At 35.9% G+C, this 25,095-nt stretch overlaps 1 long non-coding RNA gene across 2 annotated transcripts; it reads right to left on the bottom strand.

Moving 5' to 3' along the window:
* Nucleotides 1–19,724: 19,724 nt before the first annotated feature.
* Nucleotides 19,725–24,255, bottom strand: LOC139593214 (uncharacterized). 2 transcript variants are annotated; one of them, XR_011680214.1, is made up of 4 exons: nt 24,054–24,255; nt 23,082–23,196; nt 21,163–21,250; nt 19,725–20,950 (listed from the first exon to the last, which is right to left on the bottom strand). It is a non-coding gene; the product is annotated as an uncharacterized lncRNA (long non-coding RNA). The 2 variants fall into 2 exon arrangements; XR_011680213.1 differs by having other exon boundaries at nt 19,725–21,250.
* Between the last annotated feature and the right edge of the window lie 840 nt (nt 24,256–25,095).

Raw genomic sequence — 25,095 nt, 5'->3', positions numbered from 1 at the left:
CATAAAAGTTTTGCAGGCATAGATCTTAGAAAGAGTAAGTGGCATGTTATAGACTGGAAATTTGCACTGTACTGATAGTGCAGATCTCGAGAACCTGCATATATTATATTGCTTTCCCCTTTTCAGCACATTTGAAATGCAGCCTTGTCTTCTGGCTGCTGAGAGTAAATTCATTTAGAAAAGTACTAGAGGCCAAAAAATAACTTAGAAATATAAATCTACATATGGGTGAAAAATAACTGCTTATTCTGGTGAACAACATTTCTATAGTTTATAAATAAATAATTTCAGCTTCTTAACATTCTCTGATTGAAGTAGCTCAGAAGCTACTCCATAATTTGACATTTGGATTTTAAGCTGAAGTGCAGAAAAATAGGCCATGTGTGAAGGTCACCAACAATTCATCTAAAACATTTAAAGTTTTAAACTGTCTAGCAACATTTCAGATATTCATTTATTTATTAAAACACATTATACATTTAGTAAGGATTTAAAATGGTTTCTGAACAAATAAAATGAGGAAGGGACTTAAATATTAGATAAAATATCAGCTAAACTATGTAGGCAGCTAGATTACAGGTGTAAACACATTATTGTCACCATTTTTAGAAACAAATGGGTTACATAACAATTTCTGTACTTAAATATTTTGTCAATGTGCAGTCAGCAATTTATCAGTATTCCCTATGCAGAGGTCATCTGAATTTTTAATGGCATCTGAATTTTTAATAGCACGTAAGTTTGTTCCTCATGAATTACACGAAATATTTTATTTTAAAAATCCCACTGAAAATAATAGTTTCTATATTACAGTTACAGTGATTAAAATCATCATTTATTACAAAACAAATAAAGACTTCCGTTTTTGGTTGCCTATTTCCAAATATGTGCAAATGTGTGGGATGACTTCCAGAATACCATATTCATATATGATGTCCTAAAATTGTGTAATTTGGAGCTCTCTGATAAGATCAGGCATTTGTCACACCAAGAATAAGTGAAGATCAGCATATGTCCCTTCTGGCACATCATTAAGAGAAAACTGAATTCTGACGCAGGATCAAGGTGCTCCTGTCAGAAATCTCTTCTAAGGAATCTCAATATGCCCCACTTCTTATGCTAAAGAAATGACTTGAAGTTGCAGCACTTTGGAAGGCTCTGCTGCATCAGAATGAGCTTTCTGAATAGAGACAAAAAGTAGAATAACTCATCTTTGCTTATAAATCCTAACTTCTCCTGAATATCTTAAGATCCATGGGATTTATGCTTGGGAGTAAGACCTGTGGGTCTTAATGCCAGGTTAACAGCACAGCCACTTTTTTTAACAAGTTCCATGGCAATATGGGAAATAAAAATAATTTAAATGAAAATAATGGGACTGGGGAAACTTATTTCTAGAATTAGTATAGATTTCTTCAAGCTAAGCTATATATATAACAAAATTTTACTGAAAAGTAAAGCAAAGATCATAATTAAACCCTGAAGAACCCTGTTTTCCTTTATCTCATTAATTTCTGACAAGAAAATAGATCCCTTGCTCAATTTTAATAATCTGAATGTTTGATGGCTGCAGTTAATATTGCAAAAGGCAAATTCAGATTAAAAATTACACCAGCTAACATGAGCAGTTATTTTAAAATGGGATGAGCTTGTGTTCTTGTGCAATAACCACAGAAATAACCTGAAAACCAGCTAAAGTGAAAACAAGTTCCTGATCTATCCCTAATCTAATCTATCTGCCTAATTTAATCTTAAATTCCCTGAAATGAAGTCCTCTCAAACCATAACAAACAGGTTTATCTATGACAAACATACTCTTAACACACCTGTGGTCTCCTTGGGCACATAAAGAGAAAAAGGCTCTCACATCACATTAGATTTCTGTAGCAGACTGTGCAAACTCAAATAATAGAAATAAGGAATGAAAAATTAAAAGTCTGCCACATTTCTGTAAATTCCACTGTACCAGTTTAGGATACTTGGGATACTGGGATCCAGAGTTATTTTCTACAACCCGTCTCTTAAAAATACTCAATTAATCTATAAGTGAAACTACATATAATTAAAGCTGTTATTTTCTTTTTCTATATTACCATGTGATGGCCTAAAATTAAGATAAAATGTGGCATTATGAATGTACAGATTTATACTATTCAACTTCATAAATATGACATGACAGCTACATTCTATGAGATAGAATATCCAATCTCATGAATTTTAGAGCCGTCAGTTACTGGAGAAAGGAAAAAGAAAAACTTTGACATAACAAAATACCTCTAATTTCCATATTTGTCACTTGCAATATGCATACACAGTAAGTTTGGAAGTTACTAATTAGAACACATTCTGTAACAGAAAAGGTTATATTCAAAACAGTGAATACAGTCTTTCTTCACAGCAGAATTGTCCATTATCTATTCTTGGTGTGCAGGTAAGTTAATGCATTATTGAAAAATAAATCTAGTCTGATTTTTATTCCATAAATAATTAAATGTCCTGATTCAAAATTCCATCATTTACTTATAAACTGAAGTTGACTTGTTTTTTTATGCAATGTAAACCCTTATATGGCTTACTTTTTAATATTACTTTAATTTCTAAATAACAAGAGGGAAATAGACTTCCTATAGTTTTCAACCATGCATTGGTGGCACTTCCCTATGCAGCTCTCTGCAAATTCCCTGAAGTTCCTTATAATCCTTTGTCAGATTAGTGCCTTAGGAATTTCACGTGGGCCGAAGAGCACAGAAATGTTGTAGATGCCACTGCCAAGACTTCCAGTTCTGTGATTTTCAAATTAACTACAGAACAGTAGAGTTTTGTATATTGAGTTTAAAAATACAAGGCTAAGGATTCTCCTCAGAACATGGAGACAGGCTTCAGAGCTTGCAGATACAGTAAGGTCAGCAGAATGATCAATTGATAAAGTTTTGTCAAAACATTTTCTGGTTTTGATTCTTCTTTCAAAATTAAAATAAAATATCAAATAAAAGACAACATTTATCTATTAGTAGATGAGGTCACTAGCATAAGTCTTACCCCATCTGTCACTTACATGTCCATGATCAATATGTCAAAATAATAATGTCAACAGAAATTAGTCTGGTTTCTGATTTTAATTCCAACAGTACTATACACTGCTGAATTAAAAACAAAACAAAACAAAACAAAAACAAACAAAAAACACAAAAAAAAAAAAAAAAGACCAAAACAAACCAAAAAACCCCCGCCACCCTAATACCTTAGGGGAAAAAATATGTTAAGCAATATAAAAAATGTATGTGCTTTTGTAACAATAGCTACAAGGAGCTGGGTATTTTTCATTATGTTAGGAAGCATGTAATCCATATGCAATAAACTTCATTTTAATCTAATTAACAAGAATTTTGTTAACAATTCTTTGCTCACCAGCTGAAGTGCCACAGCTATTTATAAACTTAATAGCCTAACATTCTTCTCGATTGCGGATTTTCTCCGTAATTTCTTTGGGAGTTTCCTCCAAACGTTGCCCTCTATATATTTTATATATATAATTATATAAATTATACAGTCCTATATATTTTAGGACTGTGAAGTGAGATGAAAATATAATTGGAATTGCACTTTGTAGGTTTCAGCTCCCTGTCCTGGTACTCGATCAAGAGCAAGAGAGACAGGGTAGAGCAGCTTATATAAATGTGAAGTCTAATATTCTAAAGAAAATGTCTTTCTTTCTTTCTTTCTTTCTTTCTTTCTTTCTTTCTTTCTTTCTTTCTTTCTTTCTTTCTTTCTTTCTTTCTTTCTTTCTTTCTTTCTTTCTTTCTTTCTTTCTTTCTTTTCTCTTTTAGCTAGAAATACCTTGAAATTTTGTAGGTTATTGCTGGTAGGTTTTACTGAAAAAAAACAAAAAACAAACCAAACCAAATATCCACCTTAAAAAAAACCCCAAAACAAAAACAAGCAAACCTAACTAAAAAGAAGCCCCCATCCACAATGTTTGTTACTGGATGACTGAATTGTATAAAGTAGTAGATAGACCCTAAATTAATAGAAAAATATCTTGTCTTCATGAAATCTTTTTGTGGTAAAACACTGTTTTTTCAGGTGATTTCAATTAACAAATAAGTCTGCTCCCTCTATCTTGTCCCTCCCAGGCCCTTGGACTCTTCTTGGCAGTAAGGTGAAAACACACTACAGTTTTCTGCCACTTGATACACCTCTGAAAATGCTTACACCAGGAAATGGAAATTGGTGCATTTTTGATTGAACTGATGAAATATTCTGGTTTTCTTCACAAAATTGCAAAATGGGAACAATTCTCCCAAGGCCAACAGCAAAACAGGTCTGTAAGACCAAAATGAGGGACATGTTCACATTGTGAACACTGACTATTTTTTTACGTCATTGTCTACCATATTCTCCATCACAATGTAGCAGGTAGATAATGTCTTTTAATGCTCCTTAATGTTCTCAAAATGAAAGACTCAATGAACTGAAGTTGGCAAATACCCAAATGAGGTTTAATTTTTCTAATGAAAATATAATGGTTTCTGTGAGGCAGTACACAACATTCTAAAGGAAGTAGATGTCTCCAGAAAAGAATATTTGAAAACACTTCTGAAATGCACTTTAACCATCCCACACTCAGCTATCTGCTTTGAATATTTTCAGCTTTAACTGCTATGAAAATTCAAGTCTCATTTGAAGGGAGTATGATTTAATGGAACTTCAGAAAATTTAATTTTGTCAATATTGCCAGACTGTACATATTTAGATTACTGCATAACTGAACAGATTTAAACCAACTTTTTGATTAAAAGCATCTCTTTCAGAATAACAAAACACTTGATGGTATACTGAATTAGCTGTTGGAAGAAACAAAAAAGAGTTTGAAGATGTATGCAGACTGAAGAGAAATAATTGGGTTTTTTTATTTTAACTTACCCAAATATTAAGACCTCAAAGACAAAGAGAGAAAAGAGATTTCTTAATATTGATCTGTAGGTACAAAATGAAGAATAGTCTTCTATAAAACTTTCCTGATGAGAAATATCCAGTAGTCATTAACTGAGACATAAAATATAATTAAATTTTAAATGAAGTTTGGGGAGAGGAGCATACCTGTGTCCAATGTTAATGTCACAGGGAGAAAGAGGAAAAAAAAATCTCCTGTTGTAAAAATTTCTCTTATTAGTTCTGCTAAGCATTTACCTGGAGAAGTCTTTTTGAGTTATACATGCAACAAAACTTCTCTGAACCAAAACTACTGTGTTTAGGTGATCAGAAAAACACAAGGTCATGCAACCTCAAGGATTCCTTGTATGTGACACAGATAAAATTCTTGTATTCATCACAGAGAAGCAAATCATTTATTCTACTTCTAGAGCTGTCTGTACCACCTCTAGTGATGTTCTGAGATAGCTGTCCTCTGTTATTCACAAAATGTGTCAAAATGAACAAATACAGCTAGTACTATCATTATCAATACCATGAATACGAATAAATATTCTTGTTGAGATTTAAACATATATCTATGAATATAGAGGAGCCTTGACAAATATAACTTAAATTATCCTCAGATTAGGAAGGGATTTTTTGTGCTCTTTTCAGACATTGACAAGATGAGGAATCTAGTAAAAAATATTCATTAAAGACACCTACCATAACTCTGATATTACTGGGATGCAAGTAAATGTGTTTAGGGCTAGCAATAACAAAGAAAATAGGTTCTCCTTATGCATTCACAATTCCATCTGAATCAACAACTAAGAAAAGATGAATAGAGGTCTCCCTTTAGAAGGGGAGGAGAAGGACTGGTGCTGAGGAAGTGTTATTTCCAACTGGTCTTTTGCTGTTGCTAGGAAGAGCTCTCTGAATTCTTCTTCGCCACAGAAAAAACATACCACAACCCTTTAAACAGAGTCAAGCACATCCACAATAAAATCAGTAACACCTCTGTAGGGCACATGTTTAAAAAGCCAGGTTTGAGCTATTAATACCCAAAATTTTAGCATATTTTTTCATCTTTTGTTAGACATTCATTATTCTCTCCCATCCAAATTCATGGAAGTGCACTGCACACAATTTCAATAATTATTTTTTCTGAATAGAACTCAGAAATTAAAGCTAGGGCCTCATTGTACTATGGCTTGTGCACATCTGGGCTGAAAAGATTGCCTCTTCACCAGAGAGCTTATATCTAAATTGTTAGAAAGAGTGTGCTGTTACACAGGTGATTCAAGGTATTTGGTCAAAATGCCAGGATTTTCAAAGACAGATAAGAAAATTGAGCCTGAGCTCAACAGCATTAAGTATTCATAAGATTTCTTGCATTATTGTCATTTTATCACTCATATAAACCACTACTATATATTCATTCGAGACAGACTAAAAATTACACACTCAAACAATCAATAAGTATTAAAGAAAACTTTCAAAGAGCAGTGTTCATTCAGCCAGGATTCTGACAATAAATTCTAAATGTTAATGCTGAAACTGAAAAATGTTTGGTTTTGTGGTTCTACAAGACCTATTGCATAAGAGGACGATAAAACATAACTAAGAACCCTTCCAAAACACTTTGCACTTTGGAATATTTTTCTGGCTTCATAGAAATCCACAGAAATTCCACAATTAACTGCTGAAACTGAGCTCATATTGTATTTATAACTGCTCTGGCAACAACAGTTTCTAATATGTTTTCTGAAAAAATGTTGTCTGAAATGGTTGGTGTCTCACACCTCTGGGGAAGATACATTCTGCTGTTGCTGATAGGCGCCATGAGACGAGCACCAAATCTATCCTCACATGCTCAGATTTCCATCTGTGGCAGTAAACGCTGCCATGAAAACTCACTCTATCAGCTTGTGCTGACAGTTTTCTGACCCTTTCCTGAGCGTGAGAAGCAGAACCTCTGAGCTTTCTGTGTTCCCTCCCCAGGCAGTCTGCCCTCCACATACCAGTTCTCCCCAGTGTGTGACACATTATCCTGCTAAATGCTCCTTTTGACGTACAGGGCCAGGGGTGCTGACATACCTGCTCTGTGTGCCCTTCATAGAGCACTGCCACAATATACAATCACTTCACATCTTTGGGTTATTATATAAATGCATTCCCCCATGGGTACAGCCCTAGCAGCAGTCAGCCTGAAGTTCAACACAGGCAAGGCAAGCAACTTGCTTGAAATGCCTCTTAAATTCAGCTCAGTTTTGTAGTCCAAATTTCAGAACTGGTTCTAAAAGAACACATCTCGGGATCTTTTGGTGGTCGCTGTGGCCCCAAGAGATGTTAAACTCTCTTTTCCCAGCCCAAGCACTTGAAGAAGGAGTCAGAGCTCTTCAGTTCTCAGTCTCAAGGTTGTTTATTGCATCTTAGCTATAAAAAATTTTCTCCTGTCCTGCCAAGGTCCCTCCAGCAGGACAGTTCCAGGCACGCTTTCTGCCCCTGGGGTGGTGTTATGTCTTTATACTAAAAACTACGTGTACAATGTTCACAGTTACTTTCCAATACCTATCACCTATGGTAGACACTGAGCTTCTACTCTAAACCAATCTAAAAGTGCCAACATCACAGCAGAAGATGGAGGCCAAGAAGAAGAAGAAGGAGAAAGGCTGGACATGCCCAGATTCCTCCATCTTGCCTCCTGAACCCCCATTCTAAAAACCCCAAAATCTACTTTTCCACCCCGTGATAAATTAACTATTATTCTACCTAAACTGTCGTGGCTTGCAGATCTTCATATAAGGCTGGTAATTTGCTCCACAGGTCATAATCAAAACTACAGGGGTCTTGGGCTCTGTGCCAGGGCTTCTGAGCCCTCTGGAAGGAGTCCTGGCCATCCTGGACAGCCAGAGGGATGTCCTGGGTTCCCACAAACACATGTAAACAGTATAGTTGAACAAGTCAGTAAAATTAATGATATGCATTTTTATCTTATCTGAGGTTGTGTGCAAAACATGCTTTATAAAAACACAGAAATGAAGTTATTGGTCTGATTTAAACATAGAACATAAAGAAATATTTATCTAATAAATTATTTATGCAACATTCACATTTTTGTGGCATTTCTTCAATATATTTTAGTAGTTCCAAAGTTGAAAAAGCTTAACTTCAGATCAATATTGATTTTCAGCTAATAAGCTTCTTTCAATCTTCAGTAAATTAAAACTGTAAATTTTGGCTACAGTTACACAGTGTGTTTTTCTTTCTGAAATACTCTACAGGACTTCTCTATTGTAAAATAATAAACTTATTTGAAAAGATGAAAAAAGACATGGAATTTCCAATGAATTCTCTTAAGAATACTTAATGCTAAAGCAAATTTGTTTTTATTGACTTGAAAACAATACCTGAATCTTTATTGATTAAAGAGATTTTGCTGGGGTTTTTTTTCCAAATTTTCAGTCTACAATTGTCTGTTCTCCTGTAAAGTCCTTGTTTTTTAAAAAAATAAATTAATACAAATACATTTTCTACATGAGTAGGTAGCTCCTATTTGATTCTAAGGATTGTTATATGTGCCAAACTGAAGGACACTGAAATTAGGCAACAATAAAAAAGAAGCCGTAAAGAATTTTGAGGACAATTGAAGTCTTGCCTGAATGCAGACACATACAGTAGACTTTACTATAGCCTCTCCCTATAATAAAAGTGGATTTATTTGGGGAGACCAAGACCTGCTTTTCTGCAACAGTCAGTGTGTGAATTTACTCTAGGATACATTTGGAAAAAATGGGAAGTAAGCATGGGATTGGAATTGTGAGAGAAAGAGTGTGAGAGGAAGAGAGTGGGAAACAAGTAGAAAAGAACCAGTGATTAGAAAATCAAAATTGCAACCAAGAAATGAGCTATTAAACATAGACTGAAACACATTGGAATAAAGGCTTGACTTAAGAAGAAAAAAAAAAACAAGACAGTAACAGGAATAGCAAATTTAAGACCTGAAAAGGACTCAATGAGAGGACAGGAATTAGCATATCTTCAAATAAATATAATGAAATTAAACAAATGAAGGTTTCAGGAATAACTCTTACTTTTATTTGAATGTACAGAATTGAGCTAGAACTTGTGTTTGCAGCTGACCTACAAGCCATATTTTTTATTCTGTCATTGCTTGTACTTTGCTTTTCTAGTTGGCAATACTCCTTGTTATGTCTTGAGTTTTATGAAAGCTAAAAGAACTACAGTAACTATTATGATCAAATTTTGTTCAATGGAAATTCTTCTGTACACCTTGTTTTATTTATATCAATTTATATTTTTTGTGAGACACTGGCAACACTGTTTCAGAATCTAAATTTGTTATAAGAGTCATCTTGTGTTTTTAGAATTCTCCAGCCCTTTTTTTTCTGACATTTTACATGGCCCCTCAGCCAACTCCTCTCTGTTCCAGGTCACTTGAAAAGTATGGATTAAAAATGCATGTTTGGCAGGTTTTCCAAAGTTACTCAAACCTTGAATGATTTGGATTTAATGCATAATTTTATTTTAAAACTCTCTCTTTAACCAAGAGCCATCCACATCTTTCCTGCAGTCACCAAGGGTTACCTCCTTAGAGTTCCCTTGGAAAATACAACTGCAAGCATTGCCCAGGGCCTTCAAGATCTGCTGTTACAAATTTAGCTGTGTTGTACCATTTCTTCACTTGACTCACCACCCTTAAACATTTATGCACAGCTCCTCTGCTTCTTCCTTCAGACTCCAAACAGTCCATGAAGCCGCCCTTGATGGTGGCAGCCTCATCGGGCCATTGTTTTGGTCCCATTGTGCAGGAGGTTAACACGTCTCTGCTGCCAGGTTAGCAGTGCCTTGGGGGTTAAACAGTGTAGCTGATCAAATCCTTCCCTTTTAAAGAAGGATCTAAACATGTCTGTTGAAGCTTGGTGGGGTTTATTTTTAACAGAAAAAAAAGGAAAACATGAAAGACTGGATAAGACTTTCTCATGTAGAGATGTAACTGGAAAAGATTGCATTTTGAAAGAGAAGAACAACAGCTGATAGAAACATTCACAGCAGAGATCATGTGGAGACATCTTAATCTTGTCTCCTCCTCCATGCTTATTTTTGGGATATTCTTCAGTTTAAGGATGTGTTTTACCTACTTTTTCCATTAATTCAAATGTTTATCCTCACTCCTTTGTCGTCCCTGAAGTGTAGTGGGTTCTCAAAATATCAAATGCTCCAGAAGTTCCACTGGAGAACTAGTGGTTAATTTTACCAGGAAAAGGCTTAGAAGTGTTGGAATAGATGACAAAATTGATTGGGCGGGAGGGAAGGAGGGGGGGAGGCTGGATGGAGAGATGGACAGACAGAATAGTAAAATGGAAAGGAAGAGAGAGCTCTAATCTTGTATAGATATAGAAACAAGAATGACTTCAGCAAAATAGATGAAAAAAGGGTTACAATTCCCACTTGCTTCCACTGCAGGTCTCTTGACTGAGGGCTGACACGGGCTAATATCCAAATGCTACCAAAGAGAACATATTATGAGACAATTTAAAACATTTCTGTACTATTTCTGACTCTCATCTCCTCAATCGTGTCGTTAGTTTCTAAGTTTCAGCTCCTGCACTCAGCAGTGATATTATTTACAACAGCTGCTTCTGCTATTGACTGATGAAATTAAAATTCACTTAAAAGCATTACAAAGAACAGACTTGCAGATTGTTCAGTGAGGATTGACATTACCCTGAGAAACTGTATTGATTTGCCGTATTTATTTATGGGACTTCTTCCATGAAAAATTTTTATGGATATTTGAAGGAGGTGAGAAAAAAAAAAAAAAACAAAACACAGCTATGATTCATTTCAAAGACTTCAAGTCCTCTGACTTTTTTTCTTTTTTTTTATCTGCTTCTGAGTGGCAAAACCTGCTACCCTGTTAAGAATTTTGAGCCTCAAATTTACACAGACAAAGATTATTCTACAAATAATTGAATGTGGCAAAAGGTCTATTTCTCAGCCTTCCTGAATATACATAGAGTTGGAATTCACACCTTTTTTTGTTACTTTTACCTGTCTCTACTTTGTGCCAGAGACCCTCCTTCTACATTTCTCTACCTCTTCCTCATCTGGCATGTAGAATAGCAAATGCAGCTAAATGAGCTCACAGAACAAACTCACTATTATGTCAGTAATGTTTAAACTCCTATTAACTTTCAAGGTAGAAAGTTCAGCATGAAATTACTCAAAATAGACTGTCAAAAATTTCATTTGCAAAAGCTGTTTCTTCACAATTCTGGCATAGTATTATTGCTATTATTACATAAACAAATAAATATATTTTAAAGGCTTCTTAGATGTTAGTATAAAGGTTGTTTTAATTGCATGGTGGCACAGAAAAATATATATACAGGTTTATAAATAGTAACCATTTGCAATGGAGACAGTACGTGCAATGCAGACAGTATTACCATGATGTTAAATAGGATCTTCCTGAGTTCAGTCTCATTATCTTAACAATTTCAGAGAGAACAAGAATACTGATGAGACAAGATAAGTCTTCTGGTCCTTTACAGCTGAAATAGTGAAGATATTTCATCACTAAAATACTGTCTCTAACTATATCTCACTCCATGAAAAATACTACTGTGTTACAGTTAAAATTAAACATATTATAAAGTTTATTCTTGAAGCTAAGCTGACCTCATTCATTGAAGTCATGGCTCTAAACATTCCTAACCAAAACTGCTTAAGACTTTTCTTCTCCACTCTGCTGAGACCCCACCTGCAGGGCAGCATCAGCTCTGGGCTCCCAGCACAGCAAGGACAGGGACCTGCTGGAGCCAGGCCAGAGCAGGCACCAAGGGGATCCCAGGGATGGAGCAGCTCTGCTGGGAGGAAAGGCTGAGAGAACTGGGATTGTTCAGCCTGGAACAGAGAAGGCTTTGGAGCACCCTAATTGTGCGCTTTGGGTACCTGAAGGGAGCCGACAAGAAAGATGGAGACTTTTTTTTTTTCTATTTACTATTTACAAGAGCCTGGAGTGACAGGACAAGGGGGAATGGCTTCAAACTGGTTCAAAATGGTTTAGATTGGATATTAGGAAGAAACTCTTCCCTGTGAGGATGATGAGATGAGGGAATAGCTTTCCAAGAGAAGTTATGTCTGCCCCATTCCTGGAAGTGTTCAAGACCAGATTAGATGGAGCCCTGAGCAACCTGGTCTAGTGGAGGCATCCCTGCCTATGGCAAGGGTTTGGAATGAGATGATCTTTAAGGTCCCTTTTAACTGAAACCATGCTACCATAAGTCATCGCATTTCCACCAAACAATGGACAGATGAGATAAATACCATAAAAATCAAGGCATGTGCTTCAAGAATGAGAAACATGTCTTTTCAGGAATATAAGAGGAGTACCGTCTTTTTATCAAATCTGCTATTACACATCAATGCAAGGATTGAAAGATGTCCACAAATAAGTAACAGCTTAGCAACTTTTATACATTAAAGTCCTTAGAAGTATGGATCTACCGTGACTACTTTCAGGAAACATATAATTGATATCAGTTAGTGCTATAATGCAGCATTTGGAGTTACGTACTTTCATAGAAAATTTATAGATTACTTTTAAAAAATATTTTGAAATGTCAATGCTTTATGTTATCAGGTTATTTCATTTATCTAAACCTTTCCCCTTGTAAATCAAGCTTTGCTAAGACAACATACAATTCTGTTGAAGGCAATTTGTAGATAGACCTTGTCTGTCTATTTATTACATCTTCTTCACATTTCTTCCTATGTTGTCATGAACAAAATGGTCTGAGTTTCTCAGAGCAATATTTGGTCAGTTCCAAAAACTTAAAGAGTCTATATAAGGTATCAGCTTTATTTTTGCACATCATCAGGAGTGGTGTTGATCCTTTAAGTAGCAAAAAAGAGCTGCACTGAAAATGCAACTTACAATATCCATGAAATTGAATCAGCTTATAGATCTAAATGTTCTTTCTTCTTCTTTTATGGTTTAAGAAACAGCACCTAAGCTTGTAAAATGCTGTTAATAGCTGATGTATAAAAGACAGCTTTGGAATAAGGACACTCTGAGAATAAATAAAATGCAAAATTTTATTTAGAAAAGATGACTTTTTCTGTGTTATTGAAAAAGATATTTGTATATGTTATCTCAAGATACTAGAAGAATTTCAAAGGCTGTTCATGCAAAAGATTTAAATGTATCTTATTTCTTTGCTGACTTTGAAATGTGACCACATATTTTAGTATCACCACTTGGAATAAACACAATATTTGCAGCAGCTTCTCAGTAAGCAGATAGATATTTTGGAAGTATATTAAGTGAATTCATTGTGAAGGGGTATTGTTCTATTTATCTTGATAAGAGGATTAAATTCACATGCCCTAAACTAAGGCAAAATGTGCCAGAAAAATATTGATCACATAGCTGAATTTTCTGCTTCAAACAACAAATTACAGTCAGTAGAAAGAGAAAAAAAGATAAAAACTAACCTCTCCAGCAATGGCCTATATTTGTGGTCGTGACACTTCAAGCTATGTAAAATGTTACTTCTCTCTTAATTTACTCAGCGCAGCATTATACAATGTAATGGTTGGACAAACAGAGGTTAAGTGAAAGACAGCCTGTGTTTGAATAAGTTGTGTCTGTTCTTTAATTGCTGTGCCTTGCATTGCTTTACACACACTACGTGATCACGTTGATAAAGATTGTAGTTATGCAGAGCCAAGGTGATCATTGAAGAGCCAGAGTTAGGGAGACTGAGTGGACTCATTTTGTGTTTGTGAAACATAGAAAGACATATGCAAATACATGTGCACATAGATTCATTATTTCTTGTCTCAATATTAGCAGATTTCCATATATCCACATCATGTAGCAATATTGATCCAAACACGGTGTGTTGGCTGGAAATTTGTGCTTTGGTTCCAAATTGGTCTCAGTTATTTTAAGCTGGCAAATTATCCAATGACTTAATTCTTGTCTTTTGGATTTTTATTTGGTTACCTGTAGAAAAATAATAAAGGCAAAAGGTTCCTTACTTTGATAAACATGGAAAGAGGGGTGTGTGGTGTTCAGTAGTTTTTCCAAAATGTAATTAGTACCAAATTGGACTAAATAACACTATTTTAAAGTACAGGTTTAGCTTTTTTGATTGGGGTTTATTTTGGTTTGCCCAAGGAATGCCACAACCTAGATTGTTTGCGGAGCTTTATTCATAGTGAGCCTCACTTTTTTAGTAGTTGCACATCATGTCTACTTAAACTAATAGGAGAACTGGTGATATACAGACCAGTCAGCTACAAATTATTACTATTTAACACCAAGGAAAAATAATTTAGCCATACTGTCTTAGGTTACAATGTAATATGTAACCAAAAGTTATGTATTCTATCACCATTTCCATAAGCTTTTAAAGCAAGGTGAGGCAGTGATCTTTATCTTATCCAGGGGATAACTTCTGTTAGTGGGCCATTGAGTCACACTGCTTGGCTCATGAAGTTACATCATCACACTGTGGGATGCTCCGCCCAGAGGGAGGAACCAAGCATTCCTGTCTGGATAAAATCTGAGGTTTGGAGCACCATAAGCAGCCTTATCCACTGGATTGCCAGAGGACAAGAGCTACATAACCACCACTGGACCTTCAGAGGAGGACCAGACCCTTCTACAGGATCACTGTTTCAACAGAACCACATCTATCATTTCAACAGGAATACAGCCACCATTTAATCAGACTGCTACCACCACCTTGCCTAACAAGGTGTCAGGATGTATCCTAATTGTCAGTTTAAGCCAGTGTTTTCTGCCTTTATTTTAATCTTCCTATTAAATTATAGTTCTGACTTGGAATCTCTCATTGGTTTGCTTTCAAACTAGTATACATACAAAGATGTAATAGCCAGAAAACAAGCAGCAGAAGGAAATTGGCAGCAAACTTCTGCTCAGTTTGTACAGTGGGAATCTAGACATCCTCTTAAGGTGATTGGAATTTCTCAAATTTATTTTTTCTAAGAACACATATTTTTGCCATATTCTCAGAGGCATTGAAGAGGTTGTTGGTGTAGGGATTTTTTGGAGTGGAAAAGAACAATTTTTCATATGGATAATTTTCACAGAATTACTGTCTTAAAGAGTCTCATTGGGAAATAGAGTTGCTGGAATTACCCATTAAAAGGTCAAGTTGACATAACATTAGGGTACATATTTGGTTATTTGAATTGCCTGTTTCTTGACAAAATTATGTAGCTGCTGAAATGCTTACTAGGACAGAGAGAAAGTGACACCATGGGCAAAGATATCAGAGATCTTCAAAGTGGCTGGAAAATGTAGCTGTATGTCATATTTTCAAATGGAGCTGAATTATTTCTAGAGTAGAAAACTCTTTTCCTCAACTAAGAGACAATGGAAAGGTGGCTCAGGTAGGCACTAGGGATGTGAGGAATTGGCGGCATGCCAATTTAGCTGCACAAATACCTGTCACAGGCCCATTAGGCTTTGCACCCTTCTTTAAGAAGGCTGGCCAACTCATCTCTGCCCCTCTGCCTTCACTAACCTTGTCAAGATACAAAAACCTTCTATAAATAACAACATTAAAGAGCAACTTTCAGTTTCACCACAGTGTACCTGAAGAAAATGTTTGAAATATTGAGAAGACAGATGAATTGGAAAAATTGTTTCTTAATTTTTTTATACTAAGATCTAGAATCCCGTGCAGCTGGAGCAGGCAAGGCAAGCTCCCTTTTGCATGCCACCGAATGATGGCTAAACTTAGTGCATGCACAAGAGTTGGGTCACCTGCCTGAAGAAAGATCTCAGTGCCTTGCAGATCACATCTGATTTGAAATAAAAAGGTGCTTTCATTGCAATGGTCTTAGCAGCAGCACATTTGAAATACAGCAGGTGGAAGACAATATGAAGAGTTGAATGGGAGAATTGTGGACTTTCTGCAGCTGCTACACAATTGTGCTTAATCCTCTAAATCAAGTTATTAACATCTCTGGTGGGGAGGAAGTGATACAAATTCTGAAAATAAAAGCAATCAAATATGATATCATATGGTGGCAGGTAATCTCAATTGGAACAAGTTAAAATCTGTAAGTATTTTTTCAAACTATTGCAATGAGTACTTAATTCTTTTGTCACAAGTACAAGACAAATTGTATCTTAGTCCATTGACCTTCCTTTCCCTATATATATCATATCTGATCTTCTTGGTAGAATTTTTGTCAAATACTACCTTGACATTTTTTTTCTGCTGAATATGGACACAATCTCTGCCCATCTCCTGCTTATAGTTCCACTACTGTTTTCACTCAATATTTTGACCCAACCCAGAACCATGCAGGTACTCATACTGCAGAAAATCATGAACCTGTGAGCAGTTTTTGGATGTCCCTGACCTGTCCTCTGAGTGCGTGAGTTCTGTAGAGAAATGTCATAATGAGGATTAGTACCTGCCTTCTAAGACCAGGTCATCTCAAATAAGGACTTACTTGCAAAACATCTTGCAAGAATTGTAAAGACATTTTTCCACAGACAATTAAGAAAAGTTGTGCTGGACCTCCATATGTTTGTTCTGTCATCTCATATTTATCACTGGAGGCATGCACTTAGACAAAAGTTTCCTTCACAAATAAGGAATTGGGTTGAGCGAGACTTTAAAAATCATTGTCTCTAAAACCATATGTAAATTTATGAAAAATAACTACTAAAAGAAACTCAGAAATAATTTCAACAGCACTTTCATGAAACATTCTTGTAATTGATGAATAACATGGGTCTTGCTGAACAGTATTAACTCAGTTATACCCTTTCATAACTTACAACTATGATTTCTTTTTCTGTGAATTACATGGACAAGTAAAATTTAATTTCTCACTGTGTGAAATTGAGACCAGTTCCTCTGCACAGTTTCCATCTTGACTTACTCAGTAGGCTTAAGTGACACGGAAGGTGTCAGAGTCCTTGGCAGACTAGTCTTTCATCTCAGTTTCTCTCAGAAAAAGAATTGGCATCCTCTAAAATTAGATTTATGTACTTTGGCATTCTTTGAAATCAGACAAAAATATTTTGCAGAGACTACTAAGAAGTTTCAAAGGATGAATTATTAATTCAAAGTAAGTAATAGCTGTAGAATTTACATCTTCCAAACACTTACAACACACACAACACTTCTAAACAAAAACAATTACATCAATAGAATGCCAGCAGCATAAAGCCTGAGCAATGAACTGCTAAATCAGTGTCTCTAATCTCAGATGAATTACAGTGCTTATGCACTGTTTATCAAGATGGCACCAGACTACTTAATCAGGCAAATCTAGGGTTTGGGTTTGATTTTTTTGTCTTTTAATAGAAAACTTTCTGTTTCAAATAAAACAGACAAATTGAAGTAAAATTTAGACACAAATATATATTTTCCAATGTATTTTTTTTCTTTATGATACTAATTTTCTTGTTAAAATGTTACCTGCTACATCACATGTTTCACTGCTAAATGACCTGAAACATATTTCTATAAAATGGTAAAATAATATTTACATGACAAGAAAGAGAGTTCCTTTGGGTTTTGATTTGGTTTCATTTTGGGATTTTTTTTTAATTGTGTACAAGAGGGATGGAAAAAAGTAAAATGAGTAAATAATGTTGCTATCAAATTTTATACAGGTGGGACACTAACTCTCTTTGAACACAGAGTTCGGTACAATGTTGGTCACAGCTACTTCTAATAATGAAAATAATACAGTAAGATATACTTGTTCATTTTCTCAAAGTCTGACATAAAAACAACCTCTTAATATTTAATATTAAACTGATTCCAAAACCAACCAGTTTGTATCAAGTGGTATCTGGGATTTTGGGTTTATTTAAACGTATGTGTCTCTTCTAAAGTCAACAGAGTTGAATTTCAATAGCTATTCATCTGATGAATTATTTCTAAATTGCAAATTGGTGACTTTAGGTTTAAGGAAGGCCAAAAGGTTTGTTAAGGATATTCTTCTATCCCATTTAACTTAGCATATAAGAAGTCTTCATGTATTTAAAGCTTAGCTCGTAATCAAGTCTTGACAGAAATGAAGTAACAAAGTAGAGAAATTGCTATTTGGCTCATATTAACTGGGACCAGAATCAAAAATATTTTCAAATTTACAGCTTTTTAAACCTAAGTTTAAATGATTGGCTGCCAGAAATGAATACAGAACCGAGTTTTGCTGTACGCTTGCCTTTTTATAGTCAGTAATGAGAAAATAAAACATTCTGTATGACAGATAGAAAGAATGCTAGTTGAGATTAAAATGCTTTAATAAAAGAGCAGGAAAACTGTTTTCAGGAGGACAAATACATATATGTCACTGACAGGTGAGGCACAAGAGTGAAGGACTGAAGTTGAATGTGATGCAGCTCATGGTGATCCCAGGGCTCGATATCCACATCACATCTTGACTAGCAGTGAAGCTTGTATGGATGGCACAGGTTCTCAGGATCACAGAATAAGCTGAGCTGGAAGACACCCCCATGGATCACCAGTCCAGCTCCCAGCCCTGCACAGCACCATCCCCAGGAGTCACACCATGTGCCTGAGAGCATTGTCCAAACACTCCTTGAACTCTGTCAGGACTGGGGTTGTGACCACTCCCTGAGGAGCCCGCTCCAATGGCCATCCACGCTCTGGGTGAAGAACTTTTTCCTAATATCCAGCCTAAGCCTCTCCTGACATAGGTCCAGCCATTTCTTTGGGTCTCATCACTGGTCACCAGGGAGCAGAGATATGTCTGCCCCTCCAGTCCCCCTGAAGAGGAAGCTGCAAACAGCAATGAGGTCATCTCTCAGCCTCCTCTCCTCCAGGCTGAACAGCCAAGGTGACCTCATGTGGTCCTCATAGAGCTTCCCCTCCATACCCTTCAACATATTTATTATTCTACTTTGGGTCCTCTGTAGTAATTTAATATCTTTCTTATATTGTGGTGACTGAAACTGCATATGATATTCAAGGTGAGGCCAAATCAGTGCAGACAACTGCCTGTGGAAGATCTTTGCTTTCCTGAAACATGAGTAGGGCTTTCAGACACATCCCTTCTGTGTTTGAGGAAGTTAAGCATCCCTCCAACCTCAGTTCTCCCAGGAAGGAAAATGTTTACAGCTCATCCATGATGCTCCTGAAGGGATGCTGTGAGATTCCTAGTACACACACAAAATTAATTTGTGCCCAAAAGGAAAGCTCCAACACTAAATCACTGGTGTTGGCAAACAATGTCTCTTGTAAGGGACTTACAGAGCCCCCCAGTGTTCAAATTGTTAGTCCTTCCATAAAAAGTGAAGGGTTTTTTTACATATACCTGACAAAGGCTTTCTAGAATGGTAAGAGGAAACATTGGGCTGCAGCAGACTTATGGTCAGGACACTCACCAAAATACAAGACATCCAAATTCTAGTTCCTTCCCAATTGCATCAAACTATTTACAGGAGAGACTATCAGCTATTCAAGAGCAGGATACACCTTGCTGTCTGCTATGCTGGTTTTGGCTGGGGGAAAGATAATTTTGTTCATAGTGGTCAGTACAGGGCTGTGTTTTGATTTGATTAAACCATGGCACCTGCCAAGAAAGCAAAAAATTCAAAATTCAAAATTTCTGTTCCAGAAGTACGTTGGAAAATTGCTGTGTCTGTATGTCCTACTGGATAAGGTCCTTGGGAAATTATCATGTTTAATATCCATGTGTTCCGTGGAGTTGGTGGTCGGAGACAGGGACAACACACACACTCACACCAGAGATTTATGTGACAAACAGTGTGTTTTATTGTTCAGAGCTTACTTTTATAGGGAGTCCAAAACTTCCAGGTCTAGACAGCTCATTGGTCTGATCCTCACACAGCCCACCTCCTGACTAAGGAGATACCTGCAGCCCAGGATGGAATTCCAGGATGGAATGTGATAGGTGCAGGTCCCTGTCTATCAACCCAGGGACTCCAATGCCACAGGTGATGGGGTGATTTCTTTCTTTCCAAAGATTGTTGCAAGAAATGTATGCATTTTGTACCATCAAAGTAAGAATTTTCTAAACTAAGATGGTTTTTTTGCTTTCATGTGAGATGTGAACAAAAATTCCTAATGATGATGGAGTGCCTTTACCAGCAGGGGTAAAACTGCTTGCACTTCCATGCTTTGCAACCAGGAACAGGTAAGATAAAAGCTCAGTCTCCCTTTGTGTCAGGAAGACTTCAGTATAAATTCGCAAATTGATGTGCCCTGATCAGTGGGATATACTGAGCAGTACAGACGCTACTGTGCATACCAGGAATGTTCAACATTTGCCTATTGGACCAAGCCTTTGGGGAATAGTGACCCATTTCTTTCTAATTCCTGGATCCCTGTGTGGCTTGAAAATTTATTCCCTTCTTTGCTACTCATATGAGGAGACCTGTGACCTGGACAGAAGCAGAATGTAATTGGATGCTGAGGTTTAGATGCCTACAGGTGTACACAGTTACAGAGAAGCCTCTGTCAATCCTCCTTTTGGACACATTTTTCTGTGCTCACCTATGCCTTTCTTAGCTGTCTCAGACAGTGTTTAGAGCATTTTTACACTAAAAAATGCTTTTCTTTTCTTGTTTGGATTAGTGAATATAAACAAATATTTTGATTGCCATCAACACGAATGATTTCCGAGGAAAAAAAAAAGAGCTAACATTTTTTACATTATCAAGATGCACTTGAAATTAAATTTTAACAACTAAAAATACACAGAGAGATGCATATTCATTTTGTTATTCAGTACTCAGGTGTTTTTAGGATTAGCTAGGCATCAATTTCAACAGTGAGCAAAGACTGCCATCTTCTGACTTGCACAATATAGCTGCACAATTGGATATACATGTTAGTTTGCCCTGTTACTGTTTATCACAGTGCTCCTAACTGGGAAAATGCCTTGGTGACATCTTGATCGTGTTGTCTGAAATACTGTGCCCTAAGGAGGGCCTTCACAGGACGCTGTTCCACCTCTGAAAGAGAAACATTTACTTGCGACAAGTAAAACTTGTTCACTTCTTGGTTTTCTTGAAGAGCTCTTTCTTACATAAATTTATCATCTCATCCACACTTCCAAAGAAGTATTTCCTACTGCCATGAGTTAACTGATCAGCTGATCATTTTCTTAGTACCTTTCATACCTAGAGGCTAATGCTGTGACAACACAGAGACAATGTGCACCTACCTCCCATTAGAGGTCAATAGTATCCCAGCAATTAATGCTAGTACTTTTAGAATTCCCACCCAAAGATTTGGCTATCAGGCCAGTGAACCTAAAAGTAAATATCAGGCAGTTAATCAGATGCCTCAAGCTGTTCAATAAATTTTAAGTGATATTACAGGAGGTTTGCAGCACATGGAACAGATGTATCTATAAATATTGTGACCAATTTCCATGCACTTGTTACTCAAAAAACAGACTGAGATAAATGCACAAGCCTCTCTTAGAAGAAGGAAAGCATAGCTGGCAGCATGAAACTGTTGTTTTCCATAGCTTTTATTCAGACTTAGGCCCCTGGGATGACGCTGGCAGAAAGCACAGACAGATCACTAGTTCAGGGTGTGGGAGCCCCGACTCTGAAGCCCATTCCATCCAGATACCACACAATCAAATGCAGTCCCTCTTGATGGATATACCACTGCCACAGAACACCAGCTGGCAGGAAATGCTCAGCAGGAAATCATGCTCTTATCTGCTGAAGACACTGCTAATCCAGCAGGCTTCCCTCACAAGAAGGAAATCTCTTGGCTACCAGAACTCATCTAAAGTTTAGATCACTTTCCATCTGACCTACAGCACTTGCATTCTCCAGGTGTATCCTGCCACACAGCGTAACTAACACAGCAGATTCAGAATATCTCATACAGCCAGATCAATTTCTATACTTTACAGTTTGATCAGTAGTCTGGAAGAGTAAAAGAGTGGAATATTAACTGATTTGGGTGAAGAAAACAGATACTTGTATTGCATTTGCTCTTCCATCCTTATTTTAAAGAAGTTCTTTCCTCAAATTTCTCTTTCATGACTCTCAGAGTGTTTTTATCTCTTTTAAATAATCCTTTCAGCTCTTTCCTGAGGGAAAAACCTACTACTTAGAAATATTTTATGTCGTATTATACAAGACCACCTTTCCTGTTAATTCATTTCAGTGTATTAAAGTGCTAACCCAAAATTTATTCAAATATAGAAGTGACTGGATCTGAATGTTTCAGTGTGTTTATGGAAGAACAGGTAAATATCCTTCACCCAAAATGCTCAATCATCAAAAAAATTTCTCACTGCTTTACCACTCTAAGTAGAATCCTCATCTCTTCCTTTCCCAGCTTTTTGATGTCACTTGTTCAACCATCAGTTATCTATTTGGTCCCTTGAGACAACAGCTGGGTCTTGGAGACCTTACTTGTGGTCTCAGGCTCTGCATTGGGATGACAAGAACTGGGCATACTAAAACACAAACTGAAATACAGGGAACTGGAATTAAAGTTAAAGAAATATTTTTTATCTCACTATCTAAATGTGCATTGGTTTTGCATTTTGTTAGGAAATATATGCAACTAATTGTGGTAACAAATTCTTCTATCTGCGTAAATTCTCTTCTTTCCATTCAGCTTCACTGTCCTGTTTTTCTTTTAATCTCACATTAAAAAAAATCCAACAAGGTCTTTAAATTTTCTGAATGTGATGTTAATTTTAGAGAAAAATATTCAGAACAAAAATTATCATGAATGAGAAGGGTAAGAGTCCTGATATAATTTCAGACAATGATTAATGATTTACACAAGGTAAAACAATGTCAGCTGTACACACAGCACAGAGTACGTAGGCTCAGATTCAAATGGCACCAGACAGAAAATTACTTTGTTTCCAATTTCTGAGCATAGGAAGAAGATATAAGTGTGAAATAAACTGTTTGTTCTGACCAATTGACAGATGGATCAGTACCCATTTTTAGCCTTTCTAAACCAAAACTCTTCATCTAATAAACTTCATTTCAACAGAACTTAATAGACAGCCTAGACCTAATTTCATGTACATAATTTCACATGACAGCCATGCTACTTCAGCACAACAATAGAATTATAAAACTTTTACAAAAATTATACATTTTTTTAAAAAATTGTACTTGTATTCTTTTTTCTGGTCAAATTATCCATTATGATCTCTTCTGTGGTCTCATCACTAAACAGGTATATTTGCTTGGCTGACTTCCATTTCCATCTTAGAAAACAAAGAAAGAATGACCATTCACAGTCCTTCTGAGCATTGTGTGTCTGACTATTAGACCAAAACCAGACACTAAATAAAGTAAAATTCTAATTTCTTTTCATCCAAGATTTCTGCTAACAAAAATAAAACCTTCTCCTTTTTCTCCTTTCTCATATCCTGCACATAGTATGCACTTGGGTTTAAAGAATTGTGCAGAAATTGGATAATTTCACTCTCAAAGAGTGAATTAAACAAGCTGTAGCATCATATCCTTAATCTATGGATCTGTTTAAGTGTTTCAAAGTCCAGGAGAGGTTTTAACAGCTTTAAATATTTCATAAGTTGCTTTACTACTTAAAACATTACTTTATTACATCAAGGAATATATTTATGATAATCAGCCCAGATAAAATCTTGAACTATAAGGATGATCACGATCAAATAAGAAACAGAAACCCTGCATTATCTATCCAGAAAATAATCAGGTCCTAAATTCCCACATTACATATGTTTATATGAGTATCTAAACATGACACTATTCTGATACATTCACCTATTTGGCTTCATTTCACACATTCACTTGCATACTAGCAGAAATATTACGAAAGGAAAAAACAAAAAGGTGATCCTGAATTGCCTATAGACATTAGGCTGCAGCAACATGGAGTACATTCAAAATCTTTAAAATTCAAACTGTACAATTTTCCAGTGCTTGCATGATGGTGTGGGAAATCTTGCCATTTCTTTGCCCGTGTTGAATGGGGCAATACTCTGAAGATTACAATACTCCTCTAATACTGTGAAGAAAATCAGTATTAATGAATATTAAGATAGGAACAAGCAGCTGAAAAGAACTAAAGTCACCTTACCGTTCATATAACATCCTGGACATTGTCCTTCTTTTTCATAACCTTCAGAATCACATATTGCCGTGTTGAAAAATATATTCTGGAAGATTTAAAAAAAAATAAATTAAAGGATGAGTTTTTGCTGTAGTCACATATTTACCATACTGCTCATTGTCTTTCCAATAGTGTCGCAGTCATACCCACAATTTTTCTAGCTAGTATGCTCAATTGATTAACTATGTTATACCAATGAGAAAAAAGGCTCTGGGAATGAAAAAAATAGGTAAAGCAAATATAATCAGAAAGAATTTTTTTTTTTGTAGAGTGACCGTGTCAATGGATTGAATTTTTTCTTTTTTTTTTTTTTTTTAAACATATCTTTAAAGGTAAGAAATAAGACTGGAAATTTTAGTAAGCAATTTGAACCCTTTTCAATGCTCAGAACTTCGGGAAATGCACTGAGTTAATTGATAAATATATTTTTGTGAGATGAACTTGATACAACTTTGCCTTCAAATACCTAATAGGTGCTAATAAGGAAAACTGTTGCAAAAAATGTTGCAAAATGTTGCAAATGATTGCATTGTTAGTAAGTTTGGGCACATCCTTCTATATAAAACAGATGAGGATCCATGAGGTTACATGTGTCTTTACGCTCTTCTAGGGCTACAATAGCTTTTCGGGTATTCCACTTAACAAGATTTTTGGCAATATTTCAATCAGTTTTTCTTATTTAAATTTTAATAATATGGAATTTAGCAAAAAGCAAAGTGCAAGTAAAACAACCCCCAAAGCACAGATGTTATACGAAAGCCAGGAGAAACCTTTGGATTTTGTTTTCAGGTGACTTACTAGCTTTCAAGATTAGTACTGGAAATTTCCCTACCAATACATGGGCTTTTTTCAATTTCATCCTTTTTCCTTCATATTTGACCAGCATAATTGTGATGGCTTTTGGTACAATAGGTTTAGGCAATTATTCTCACATTATTGTAAGGGCTATCTGAAAATGACCATAATTTTATTCCTTCCTGCATCACTTTTTTAAGAATGTTCTGAAAGG

Source organism: Agelaius tricolor, unplaced genomic scaffold (assembly GCF_023055355.1).
Source record: "Agelaius tricolor isolate 1412-34295 unplaced genomic scaffold, bAgeTri1.0.p SCAF_9, whole genome shotgun sequence".
Classification (NCBI taxonomy): Eukaryota; Metazoa; Chordata; class Aves; order Passeriformes; family Icteridae; genus Agelaius; species Agelaius tricolor.
The sequence above is the reverse complement of the archived record's forward strand: the minus strand, read 5'-3'. Positions and strand labels throughout refer to the sequence as shown.